Here is a 14,261-nt window from a genome sequence, read left to right on the forward strand (position 1 = left end):
GAGTAATATTCCATTGTGTATATATGCCACATTTTTTATGCATTCATCTACTGAAGGGTATCTAGTTTGGTTCCACAGTTTAGCTATTGTGAATTGTGCTGCTATAAACATTGATGTGGCTAGGTCCCTGTAGGATGCTGATTTTAAGACTTTTGAGTATAGACTGAGGAGAGGCATTTCTGTACATCAGGGACAAATCCTCTGAGAAGGAAATGAGGAAAACTACCCCATTTGTGTTATTTTAAGCCCTTAAGTTTTTGGTATTTTGTTATTGCAGAAATAGAAAACTAACCTCACAGGCTATTTGACAGTTTTGTATGATAACATGTGTGAAGTACTTAGCTCAGGCCTGACATGGAGGAAATGGGTTTATTATAGTTACTATTTGGGCTGAGTACCTGAGGGGGCTGGTCTGATTAACACAAGGTACAGACACCTGAGGCCTGCCCCTGGTGATTTGGGAGTCTGGGAATGGGAAGGAAAATTTAAAAGTTTATATGAGTGACTCTCATGTACGACCCTATCTTGGAGCCCCAAATGATAGATACCCTTGTGGCCACCAGCACCCTCCTGTCCTCTGGTCCCTTGGTACATCTATCTACACCCCATGTCAGACTGCACAGCCACCTGAAAAGCACTCTAGGACCCGAAATAGCATTCAAATCCCTTGGTCTGAAAATGCTTTTTGTCACTGTGAATGCCTCATATTCTGCCTTTAAAATATAAAGGCACATATTCAGACATCATCAAGGTAGGGGGCTGTGTTCTCCAGGTGAGGTTAGTGGACCAGCAGCATCTGGAACTCCTTAGAAATACACATTCTTCATCCAGATCCAGCCCTCCTGAGTCCAAAACCCTACAATCTATGTTTTCACAAGACCTCCAGGGAATCCTGATACACCCTAAAGTCTGAGAGCTTCTGATTCGCAGGGCTAAGCTTTTTTACAAGTACGAAATGCAGGGGGCACTTCTCACTGGGGTAGAAGTTTAGTATCCTGTTTATTCTTCCCACCCTCTGGGGTCAGTCCCACAGGATGTAAGATTTATTAAGTTAACACATATTAATGGAGTGCCCACTGTTTGTCTGCCACTGGGTCAAAATGTGGGAACAATGGGACACAAGCCACATTGGATCCTGACCTCAGGAGCTAACAGAGAAGTCAGACATTCAACAAATCATTAGCTAATGATACCTTTCAAGGTCTGATGTGCAGACCTTGAAATTCATTGCTTCTGAACCCTTCATTTTCATACAGATCCCCTGGGAGCTTGGTAACAGGCGGATTCTGATTCAGCAGGGCTGGGACAGGGCCTGTGGGTCTGTATTTCTTTCTTTTTTTTTTTTTAATTTTTTATTTTATTTTATTTTTTTTATTGTTGGTCGTTCAAAACATTACATAGTTCCTCATACATCATATTTCACAGTTTGATTCAAATGAGTTATGAACTCCCAATTTTATCCCGTATACAGATTGCTGTATCACATCAGTTACCCTTCCATTGATTGACATATTGCCTTTCTAGTGTCTGATGTATTCTGCTGTCTGTATTATTCTCTACTATCCCCCCTCCCCTCCCCTCCCCTCCCCTCCCCTCCCCTTTTCTCTCTCTACCCCTTCTACTGTAAATCACTTCTTCCATTTGAATTATCTTGTCTTACCCCTCCTTTCCTCTTATATGTCATTTTGTATAACCCTGAGGATCGCCTTCCATTTCCATGCGATTCCCCTTCTCATTTCCTTTCCCTCCCACCTCTCAACCCTGTCTGATAGGCTCTCTGTAATGAAGGCTGCCGGTCTGAGGACCATGCGACGAGTTATAACACTTTCAATCTCTTAATACCATCTTGTATCTGTTATCCCATTGTAGACAGGAACAAGTGGCATAGATTATCCTCAATGCACGTGAGAAAATGAAATTCTGAGGCTTGCAGTGGCACATTCAGTCTTGGGACCCCAAGAGGCGGGGGTGGGGGGAGGCCTTGTGCCTTTCATGCTTTATCAAGAGAAGCAGGCTGTGACCAAGGACAGGCGGCTCCCTGATGAACTCCCATAGGCAAGTTTTATCACAGAGCCCTGCCTGCACCAACCCCAATGTGGGGATGACGATGTGGATGTGGGGTGATTGCTGCTTGGTCTCCTTCCAGTCCAGGACTTTGATAAGAAAATAGATGTGAATTGGCGGTGCCTCCGAGTGCAGTGAGCTCTTGAACCAGCACTGAATGACAAGGAAGTCACACTCTCACCTCGCTGAAGGGCAAAAAAGTGAACACTGGATGTTTTCAGCCCCTCTTACTCCACCCATTCCCCTTTAAAAATAAAGGCCTCACGGTCTCCTACAGCGAAAGGAAAATGGGAAGCAGACCTTCCTGGCTTCTTTCCAGTTGGGCAGCTGGAATTCATTGGACATGTTCAGACACTCGCCCTCTTCTGAGATACCCTCCTGGGTAAAGGCTGCCATTTCCTTCAAGAATGCTGTCCTCCCTCTTGGGCCTCCCAGCTCAGGGCTGAGAGGTGCCCCCTCAAAGCCCACCCTTGACCTCTTGTATCCAAGCCCTGCTTCTTGCCCATACTGAGCTTTCTTGAGTTTACTGATTCCAAGTGTTTTACAGAATTCTTTTTAAAGGCTACACCTCACATCATGTCAAGCATATTAAAAAAAATCCAAGTCTCATGTAGTAAGTATTTAGCCAACGTGAGCAAGTAGTATTTGTCAGCATTTGGGCTGTAAAAAAAAAAATGGTAATGACTTTTATAATTCTGCTTTTGAGATAATTCGCCTACAAGGAATACATTCAATTTACAATGGGCTGCGCTTTCTCCACCATCAGTATGCAAACAAAAATCTTTGCAAAGGAAGAAATGCAAGCCTTATTGTTTTTAAGCGTCATGAATTTTTTATGAATTTCCAATTTATGCATGAAATTAGCATGCCATTTTGGTAGGCATTCAGTCAAACCTTCTTTAATTTCAGTCGTGTAGTTTTCTCTTCCTACTTTGGAGTTCCTGACAAACAAACATTTCTGTAGGCCCATGAGGGCATTAATGGCTAAACAAGTCTTGAATGAGGGCGGGAGAGGCAGACTAGGAGCAGGGCAATGGCGGCTGCTGCAGGAAGGAATCGTGTTCCAGCCCTAGGAGTCTTTACCACACTTTGCTTCCTTCCAGCATTTTCTTACCTCCAGGGATCCGGTTTCAGCCAAGAATCTGGTTGCCATGGTGATGAAGAATCTCAAACTGGAGAAAACTAGGCAGAATCATCAGGTCCGGGGGCTTTGTTCAAATTGACTAAATTTTCATTACAGAAAGTGTGGTGAGCAGTGGGCAAAAGGAGCGGAATCATGCAGAGCAGTCTGGATGGAAAAAGACCACTGAGTGAGAGGAAAGAGAGTGCATGTGACAGGGAGGTAGTAGATCCAGGGGCCCAGGGCCAAAGCCTCTCTGCACAGTGGTCATATGGCCTTTCAATCCTGGCTCTGCTGCTCCTCAGGGGGGACCCTGGGTGAATAACTTTACATCTCTATGCCTGTCCTTCATTCATATCATAGACTAATAATAATAATGTCTGCCACCTACAGCTGCTGCAAAGATTAAATGAGCTATTGCGATTTCAGGGCCTTTGCACAAGGCTTGGCACATATTAGATGCTCATGTATTACTAGATTCCTATATATTTATTGTATTTTTTTTTTTTTTTTACGGATAGCAAATTTCACCAAAATCACTCTCAGTGTCTGCCTTTATATAGTACCATATGAATCCAAGGAAGAGGAAAATGTTTTTAGGGGTGGCTCCAGTGCATGTTAGGACCCTCAGACAACCACAGCTTTTAACTGCTTACAAAGCCAATAGCAGTGGGTGTGGTGGCACACATCTGTAATCCCTGAGGCAGGAGGATTGCAAATTCAAAGCCAGCCTCAGCAACTTAGAGAGCATTAAGCAGCTCAGTAAGAAAGACCCTGTCTCTAACTAAACTAAACACACACACAAAAAAAGGGCTGGGGATGTGGCTCAGTGGTTAAGTGCCCCTGAGTTCAATCCCCGGTACAAAAAAAAAAAAAAAGCCAATAGCAAACAAAATGTCTTCTAAGGAGAAAGAATTAAAAAATGTGCATTGGTAAGCCACCCAAGAAACATCGAGCCCAGTGGGCCTGCAAAGGTTGGGAGGCAGCATGCTTAAAGCAGAAGTGTTGATCATGATTCTCAAACTGGCGTGAGTGCTGGAATACCCCTGGAGTCCTCCACTGAATGCTAGAATTCAGCTAGGAAACAGGAGGCAAAGAAGAAGGACTGGAGAGAACTTTTATGGGCCAGGATTGGAGGTGACAGGTGCTACTTCCATCCCCATTCCATTAGCCAGACTCACTAATATGCCACCTCTGAATAACCAGTGGAGAAATGGGTTGACCCGTAGCCTAGAGGCAAACCAGCCAGCTAATGCCACAAAGGATGATTTTAATGCATAGCTAAGTTCAAAAACTGCTCTCCTGGGACAAAGGGGAAAGAAATCGAAGTTACCAAAACTAAAGAAAGAAACAGAGGAAGGAAACCAAATAATAACATTCTAGTGGAACTAGTGGCCGGGGACTCCCAGGTGCTAATACATACACCCACTGAAATGTCACAGATGAGGCGCCCCCGGCTCTCACTTGCCCTTCCAAGTTCTCAGGCACCTCGTCCAGCCTCCTCCTTCCCCACCCAAACCACTCTGGTCTGCCAAGTGCTTACTTATGGGGTTTCAACTCCTTCACCCTTGAATCCCAAGTGCCTGACAAAGCATTTTTGAAGCAAAGTAGTAATTGTTGTTTGAACTCAGTTGAATTCAATTAAATAGGGACCAAATAGAAGAGAAGAAAATGAGACTCAGAGAAGTAAAATTTGGAGGGGGGTGGTGATGACAAGATATTGCCTCTTGGTGGCTGGGTGACCTAAACTTTCAGTGCCTCTATTTCCTTGTTTGTGAGTCAGGTTTATCAACCTCCAATGTTTGTGGGGAGGGTTCAGTGCGTCAACATCTCCAAATGTGCTTAGAAGAGGGCCTCACTCACCCTAAGTTCCGGGCAAGCATTGTTGCTATTTTTGTTAGTTAGAACAATAAGAAACCCCACCACTGAAAGGAGATGAGGGCAGAAATGAGCAATCACAACAAGAGAGGCCCATCTGCCCACAGAACAGCGGGGGGAGGAGATGACGGAGACAGGTAAGTTTACCCATGTACCATAGCAGGGGGGACTTCAAACATCAGAGGGTGACACTGAACTTTTTACAGAGCAAACAGAACATCATGGAACATCACAGTGCTGGCCCTGCAGGAAATGGGCCTTCAGGAGTCCCACAGTGCCAGTTGAGGCGATGTTTAGGGGGAAATGTGATGTGTGTGTTGGTGGCAGGGAGGCCAAAGGGAAAGGGTGTGGGTGGTGTGTTGGTGGGGAAAAGGCATAGAAAGAATAGAAATTTCTTTCTTGGGTTATCAGAGATTTACTTGATAATATTTAACACTGCCTTTTGGCAAGAGGTGATTGCTTTGTTGCATTAAAATTTCCATAATTCAAAAGATTTATTATAGTAGCTGCATTGATGAGATTTCAAAGATTTGGAGAAGACAAATATATTTTAGGGGAGTAAAAAAAAAAATACTGGAAGCCCTACAGGATGAGACTCAGAGACAATGCAATGAATTTCTGCTCAGCCGTTTGAGGTTTAGGTCTATTTGTCATGAAAATGAAACAAAGACCGCTTCTGATGACACCAAGACTTGGTGTCCAATTTATGGATAACCTGGACACTACTGGCTCTTTCTCCAATCATTAGCCCCTCTCAGAAGTTGGTCATAAGATGAGGGACAAGAGGTGATGCCAAAATGTGATAAGAGTAAAGGAAATCATTCCAGTCTGCTTTCCAGAAGAGCCTGGGTGACCCGTGGGCTCTGGGAACCCAAGGATACTTTCTTTCCATAGTTGAGTCCCTCTGTGTGGCAATAACTCCGTGTTCATGGAACACAGCATCCAGGTGCTTGTTCAGTTTCCTTTGAGACCAAGCTGGTCATTTGAGAAGTGGGTGTGACCATTGAGAGAACAATCCATGGTTAAAGTCTGTCTGGCTGATTTTCTCCTACCTCTTGGCCGTCATCAATAATTCTATAGTCAGATGATTGGCCCTGGTGATGGAGGTTTTGATTATTATTATAGCACACCATCCTGAGGCTGTCTTCTGTCATTTACCCTTTATGATTTAAAGTTACCTTAGAATTCTAGTGGTCTGAGCTGGGGTTGTAACTCAGTGGTAGAGCACTTGCGTAGCATGTGTGAGGCACTGGGTTCAATTCTCAGCACCATATATAAGTAAATAAATAAAATAAAGGTCTAACAACAAGTAAAAAAAAATAAAAATAAAGAAATCTAGGGGTCTGAGGAGAGGGTCTGAAAGTTGGGGAAGGGGACTGTAGGGGTACCTTGGAGAGGGGTGAAAGGGAGGCCAGAGTTGCCCAAATCCAGCTCATCATCTCTACTTAAACTCCCTCTGCGTCTCTCCACTCCCTGTGGAATGACATTGGCCTTGTTCACTATGCATTCAACCCCCTGAGAATTCCACTCCATCTTTTGCTGTTTCCTGTTCATTACCTGGAAATCCCTCTGGTCTTATTCCATTCCTTGGAACATTCTAAGCTCTGCACCACTTTTTCCTAGCCTCCCTCTGGAAATTCCTTCCTGCTGCCCATTACAGAACCAACTCTTGAGTCCTCTTTTTCAGAAAGGAGGGAGCATTTCCACCCCCAAGTGGGATCTTGCTGTCTTGGTAGCCATTGCACCCTGACAGCCAGCATCTCTACTGGGTACATCTCCAGGCAAGCAGATGTTGAATAAATAAGCTTGTTCCACTGCTGACTGGCAAGCCCCACAGTTTGGTTCCCGGTAGGATCAGGCTATGTGAGTGGGCTGAGTTTCTATACAAGTCTCCCTACTAGGTTCCAGTTTGGGTGAAACTATCTTTGTGGGCACGAATGACTGTACTTGAATCACATCCCCAATTACCCAGCTATGGGCCATGTGGGCCAGGTCCACGGAAGAATCTCAGCCTATGCTCACTGTTCTTTCCTTCAGCCTTAGGGACAACAGGAACCACCCCATCAGAAACCCCAACACAACAAAAAGACAAACAAACCCAAAATCCAAACGGATCTCGGGTAAGACATCTAACACTCAGCTAGGAGTAAGCCTTGTGAAGAGAGAATCCATGAAGGGTACTGCTCACGTGGTTTGAGTCATTCCGAGTACTGGAATTTTTATGTTTTAAATTTTCATATACATAAATTATACAAAAATAAGAATATGTGTGATTTCACGGTGATTATTTCTGAGAGACAAGGAGTAAAGGTAGTTTTCATTCTTTCTCTTAATTGAATTTTCTGAAGTTTCTTCAATAAATATGCTTTACTTTTGGAATAAGAAAAAAAAAAGCAGCTATGTATGTGGTATGTGCCTGTAATCCCAACTGCTCAGGAGGTTGAGGCAGGAGGATCAAAAATTGGAGGTCAATTTGGGCAACTCAGTGAAACGCTGTTCAAAAATAAAAAGTAAGCCCTCACTCACCCCTGATGGCCTGCCTCACTGAGAGCATTATGTCAATGCCCCTTAGAAATACTTTGACTACCCACAGTCCATTGTCAGATGACACCAGTGTCCAGGGCAGTGGCTCAGGCTTATGCTAAAGGCATAAAATTTGGTGCAGATTCCTGAGCCTTCATGCTTCAAGGTGTAGAACTTTTAGCTAATATTGTAGTCATTACAATGGAACCAAAGGGAAGAACAGCAATTATTGAGCAGAGTTGGAGAGGTCCCAAAGTAACAAAAGATGGTGTGACTATTGCAAAGTCAATTAACTAAAGAACAAATACAAAAATGTTGTAACTAAATTTGTTGCTGGTAACCAGTGAAAAGGCTGGGGATGGCACCACTACTGTGATTGTACTAGCAGACTCTCTTGCCAAGGAAAGCTTCAATGTGCGAATCCTGTGGAGATCAAGAAAGGTGTGAGATTAGCTATGGATGTAGCCATTACTGAATTTAAGAAGCAGTTTAGCCAGGCGCAGTGATGTACACCTATAATCCCAGAGGCTTGGGAGACTGAGGCAGGAGGATCTCGAGTTCAAAGCCAGTCAGCCTCAGCAACAGTGAGGCCCTAAGCAACTCAGTAGACCTTGTCTCAAATACAATACAAAAAAAAAAAAAAAAAGGCTGGGGGTGTAGCTCAGTGGTTGAGTGCCTGGGAGTTCAATCCCTGATACCACCCACACACACACCAAAGGGGGGTCGGGGAAGAAGCTGTCTAAACCTATGACAATCCCTAAAGAAATGGCTCAAATTGCCACAATTTCTGCAAATGGAGACCAAAAAATTGGCAATATCATTTCTGATGCATCAAAGAAGGTCAGAAGAAAGGCTGTCATCACAAGTTAGGAGTGGAAAAACACTAAATGATGAATTCGAAATTGCAGGAGGCATGATGTTGGATCAAGGCTATATTTCTCCCCATTGCATGAATATATCAAAAGATCATAAAGTGTGAATTCTAAGATGCCTATGTTCTAATTGAGTGAAAAGAAAATTTCTCATGTCCAGGCCACTGTACCTGCCCTTAAAATTACCAATCCTCACTGCAAACCCTTGGTCATAATTGCTGAAGATATTGAAGCTCTAAGTATATATGTTTTGAATAGGCTAAAAGTTTGTCTTCAAATTGCGACAAAGTTCCAGTTTTGGGTAAAAATAGAACCAACTTAAAGATGTGGCTATTGCCACTGTTGGTGCAGTGTTTGGAGAAGATATTGAAGATGTTCAACTTCAGGACTTAGGAATGAGTTGGAGAGGTCATTGTCACCAAAGATGATGCCATGCTCTTGAAAGGAAAAGGTGACAAAGCTGAAATTGAAAGAAATTCAAGAAATCACTCAGCAATTAGAAATCACACCTAGTGAATTTGAAAGGGAAAAAATGAATGATCAACTAGCAAAATCTTCAAATGGATTAGCTGTGATGCAGATTGTGGGGACAAGAGTTGTCTGAAGTGAATGAAAAGAAAGACAGATTTGCAGATGCCCTCAGTGATCCAGAGAAGAAGGCATTGTTCTGGGTGGGGGTTGTACTCTGCTTCAGGGATTTCCAGGCTTGGACTCCCTGACTCCAGCTAATGAAGATAAAAAAATGGTATAGAAATTACTAAAAGAACACTCAAAATTCTTGCAATAACCATAGCTAAGAATGCAGGTGTTGAAGGATCACTGATAGTGGAAAACATTTTGCAAAGTTCCTCAAAAGTTAATTACAGTGCTATGCTTGGAGATTTTGTGAGTGTGGGGAAAAAAATTATTGATCCAACAAATGTTATGAAAACTGTTTTATTGAATACTGTTGGAGTGGGTGAGTTGGGGATATAGCTCAGTTGATAGAGTGCTTGCCTTACATGCACAAGGCCCTTGAGTTCAATCCCTAGCAACACACACACACACACACACACACAAACTGAATGTTGTTGGGGTGACTTCTCCGTTAACTACAGCAGACACTATAGTCACAGAAATACCTAAGAAGACAGAAATACCTGGAATGGGCATGATGGGAGGTGACATGTACTAATTCTCAGAATAGCGCTTTACCCATTATTAGCAAACGGTGACAGGGAGGGTTCCACATCAATAGCTTCAGAGAAGTCAGTTAAAGAAAATGACCAAAGAAAAGATCATTATATATAAAATATATATATATATATATATATCATATAAAAAACAGGCTGGGGATGTGGCTCAGTGGTAAACCACGCTGGGTTCAATCCCTGATTAAGAAGAAAAAAATCCATATTTAAAAAATGCAAGAAAATATTATGTATATGTCATATACATAATATTTGGTGTTTAAGAAAATCACTATCACTCTCAGATACAGGATTCAGTTGACAGTTTATAATGGTTTACTGCTGTCATTGTCCATGCCTACAGATAATTTTTATTGAATAAAAAGACATCTGTGCATTTCTGATATGGGGTTCAAGAGCCACGTATCAATGTACTACTTTCAACTTAAATCACAGGCATTCCTACTGAATGACGATAAAATGGGGACGTTGGACCTCAAATTTTCCAGAGTACTCAAAAACTTTACAATACTATGTGCTAAAAGCAGAATTTTAGTGCTTGCTATCCCCAGATGAAACTCACAGAAGCAGCTTTTCTGAGGAAAATAGCTGTATACAAAGTAGAGAAATATTCAATTATATGGCAACCTTTGTATAATAAAGATTTGTTTAAAGTTAAAATGAATGAATGAATAAATAAAAGGGTCTTGGGGTTAGACCTCAACGCTACAGTGCTTGCCTATCATGTACAAGGCCATGTTATTTCAAACCTCAGTACTGAAATATATATATATATATATATATATATATATATATATATATATATATATATATATTTTGCAATACTGAGGATTGAATCCAAGGCCTCATACATGCTTAAGTAAGTGTCCTACTACTGAGCTATACCCCTCCAACTCAATATTTGAAAATAATATGTTCCCATCAAAGAAAAAATATTGCAAAATACAGTAGAGTTACAAAGAAGGAAAAATTGTTCAAATCAATTATTATTTACATTTTGAGTTTTTAAAAAAATGCAGCTTTTTTTTAAAGTGAACTACTTTGTCTTATTTAACCTAGTTATAATCATATTACATATACATAATATTTTCTTACATTTTTTAAATATGGATTTTATTTTCTCCTTAACCAGGGATTGAACCCAGCGTGGTTTACCACTGAGCCACATCCCCAGCCTGTTTTTTACATTTTATTTAGAGATAGGGTCTCACTGAGTTGGTTAGGGCCTCTCTAACCAGCTGGATTTGAACTCACAATCCTCCTTTCTCAGCCTCTGGAGCATCTGGGATTCCAGACATGTGCCACCGCATCTGGCTTTCCTTGTTCTTAGTCTGCACATTATTTCCACAAGCAAATAAGATTCTATCTAGTGAAATATTTCAGCTCAACTTCTACTGTGTCCTCAATAGGGAACATATATGTTTATGGTTATGAGCTGCCATTGGCATGCTGTGCCACAGAGTTTAGATTTCATTCCGAGGGCCATGGGCAATTCCTGACTATAAGCAGGTGAGTGAACATCATCGAGTCTCCTTATGGAAAGACCTTCTGGCCCAATGTGGAAAATAAATTGGCCAAGGTAAGGCTGAAAATGGGAGAACAAGGGAGCCAACCCCCATTTCACAGAAATCCACAGTTCCAGTTCTTTCCTTCACTTTGCAGGGTATTGTGAAGTTTTTTGAGCATCTGTAAAATGGAGACATTGAGGCCCAATGTCTCCATTTTACAGATGCTCAAACAAGGCTCAGAGCATTTAGGTGACTTCTCTCAGATGTAAAGATTAATAGAAAATGGCACCTAGAAGGTATGATTTCTAATTTTATTCTTATGTCCTTATTTTATTTTAAGTTGAATATTAGCAGACTGTATCATCATCATGAAATAATCTTAATTCATTGTTTTGGGGTTTTTTTTTGTGTGTGTGTGTGTGTGTGTGTTTATTCAGCACTGTGTTAAACTGAGGAGGGGCTTATAATTTTCTGCAGAAGACAGGAATTCTTGATGCTGTGGTGTGATGATGGTGGCGATATGATAATGACAGTGATGATGGTGGTGATTATGAAGAAAAAAGTACTTCGATGACTACAATCTCATTTGACTTTCAAAATAACTGACATAACAGTGGTCATCATTTAGGGCCAAGATAGCTATCATATGAGATATGTCATATCCATTATTTCATTTAATTTACATCAGAGACCTATGAGGTCAGTATCATTATTCTTCTCATTTTACAGATGAGGAAACTGTGGCCCAGGGAGGTAAAATGATTCACCCAAGTACACAGGGAAGCTGGAATTAGAACCCCGTTCACTAGTGAATTTTATTGGCTTTTCCCCCAGAAATAATCATTTAGACAATACTTTCCTCCAGCAGATAACTGAATCAAATTGTTGAAGGGCATGTCTGTAGAAGAAGGGAAGCAGGCTGGCTGGCCAGGCCAAGTGCATGGCTGTTGGGAATGTGCTCACTAGACACTCTGAAGATGCCCCTTCTGCAGAACAGCAAGGCATGAAGGGGAGCTCCCCAGAGCAACACTCTCCACAAAGGGCTGTGTTCACAGATCACCAAACAGGCACTGGGCTCTTTTGCCAGAGGCACACATGTGCATCTGTCATTCAAAATGACATCTCAAAAGAACAGACTGTTTTTCAACCTTGAAACTCTCTAAATATTGATCACCTCTCACAGGTTCCTATCAAACTAAATCTCCACACTGTTGTAGAGGCAACAGAGTCTGTGGGCCAACAAAACCACCCAAAGCAGATGTACTTCTGGAAATGTGACAGCAAACATTCATATTTGGTTGTTTCAATGTGAACCTATTTGGAACAGCTGTACCTGGTTCAGGCCCATAAATGCAGCTCACAATTAGTTTACCTTCTGTGATTCATTTATAGGAAAAATGTAGGCCACTAGGAGTGTAAATGTCAAGCTTAGTTTTTATATCCTGCCGTAAGCAAACCAGAAGTTCAATAGTCTGACACTAATTTGACTGATGTATTTGTCCTTCTATAGATGAATGAGAGGAAAGGAAAAGTGTAATGATTGCCAAAAGCACTGCTAAGCAAGGAAAGGAGTTCCTTCTTTTAAAAATAAAAATAAAAAATAAGATCTTGCCAGGCACAGTGACTTATGCCTCTAATCCCAGAGGCTCAGGAGGCTGAGGCAGGAGGATCACGAGTTCAAAGCCAGACTTAGCAACTTAGCGAGGCCTTAAGCAACTCAGTGAGACTCTGTATCTAAATGAAATACAAAAAGGGCTGAAGATGTGGCTCAGTGGTTGAGTACCCTTGGGTTCAATACCTGGTACCAAAAAAAGAAAAAAAAAATCCTATTCAATGAAGAAGACAGTCATGGACTACCTGAAACACTTGTGCATATTTCAGTTTAGCCATTTTTACAAACTGGGCTTTCTCAAGGTCATTGGTTTTGTCCACCATGTGGTAATGGGTTTCTATTCCCTACCCGCTAGTATCAGCACGGCTCACCTGCCCGCCTTCATGTCTTCACTCATCTGTCACCTTGTCTGTGGCACCCTGCCTAGCTCTCTATCCGAATCCCTCACTCCTCTCAATGCTACCTGTACGTCTTTCCTGCTTTTTATCTTCCTAGCATTCATTGCCATTTCACATATTCTGTCTGCTGCTTATTTATCGTGTGATCATTTTCTGCTCTGATAGAATATAAGCTCCGTGAGAACAACAGTCTTTGTCCTTTTTGTTTTCCCCTGTTTCCTCAAATGGGCACATTGCTGAGCCCGTAGTTGGCTCTCAACACATACTAATTGAACAGATGACTGAATGAATGATGGATGAAAGAATGAATCCATTTCTTAAAGTTATTCGGAAACTACTCAGGGGTGGGACTAAGTCGTGATGGAGGAAAATATCATTTACCTAGCTCTTTTTTTTTTTTTTGAAAGACTCATTTATTGCATTGATTAGTAGTGGCTACCCCATACACAGAGTAGCCAGGCAGCAAAGCAGCCATTCCACAGAGTGACAAGGAAGGCAGTGGGTGAACAACGATTATACGGTTGTGGATCAGGAATTTGCATATTCATAGGTTTTGCAGCAATAGTCATGACTATGTTGCAGTCTCTTAGTGTAGCCTGTATACCATCTTGTGCACCATCTTGCATAAGGTAAAAAAAAAAGTGTCTAAAATTGTGTTAGGTCTCTCCCTGGGTATATCTTTAAACATTATCCTCCCTCTTTTATCAACCAGATAAGGGCTTTTCATGTCAAAGAGAGAAGTCGAAATGTTGTTTTAAAAGATGACTGTAGGTTGTCCCCTTTGCTGTAGAGAGTAAGGGACAGAATCCACCCTGAGGATAAAACTGCTCTACTGTTTAAGGAAACATGTAATGGTATTTGGCTATGCAGAAAATGAGGGGAAGATGGGTTGAGATTGCTCTTTATAAATGAAGTAAAATCTTGACTATGACTTTGTTAGGCAGTGTTTTGGGTTGTGTCTTTGAAGGGACTGTCAGTTTTCCCTGACAAATGTAAAATACAAAAGTCTGGTTTGAGTTGCAACCCAGAGGAATGTTGGGCTTGAGAGTGAATGCAGATTTGAGAAGGAATTTGATTCTAAGGGGGAAAAAAAAAA

At 41.7% G+C, this 14,261-nt stretch overlaps 1 pseudogene; it reads left to right on the top strand.

The window, feature by feature from the left end:
- The first annotated feature begins 5,186 nt into the window (after positions 1-5,186).
- On the top strand, positions 5,187-9,631 carry LOC113179731 (60 kDa heat shock protein, mitochondrial-like; annotated as a pseudogene).
- The last annotated feature ends 4,630 nt before the right edge of the window (positions 9,632-14,261 follow it).

The sequence above is a fragment of the Urocitellus parryii genome, chromosome 7 (genome assembly GCF_045843805.1).
Source record: "Urocitellus parryii isolate mUroPar1 chromosome 7, mUroPar1.hap1, whole genome shotgun sequence".
Taxonomy (NCBI): Eukaryota; Metazoa; Chordata; class Mammalia; order Rodentia; family Sciuridae; genus Urocitellus; species Urocitellus parryii.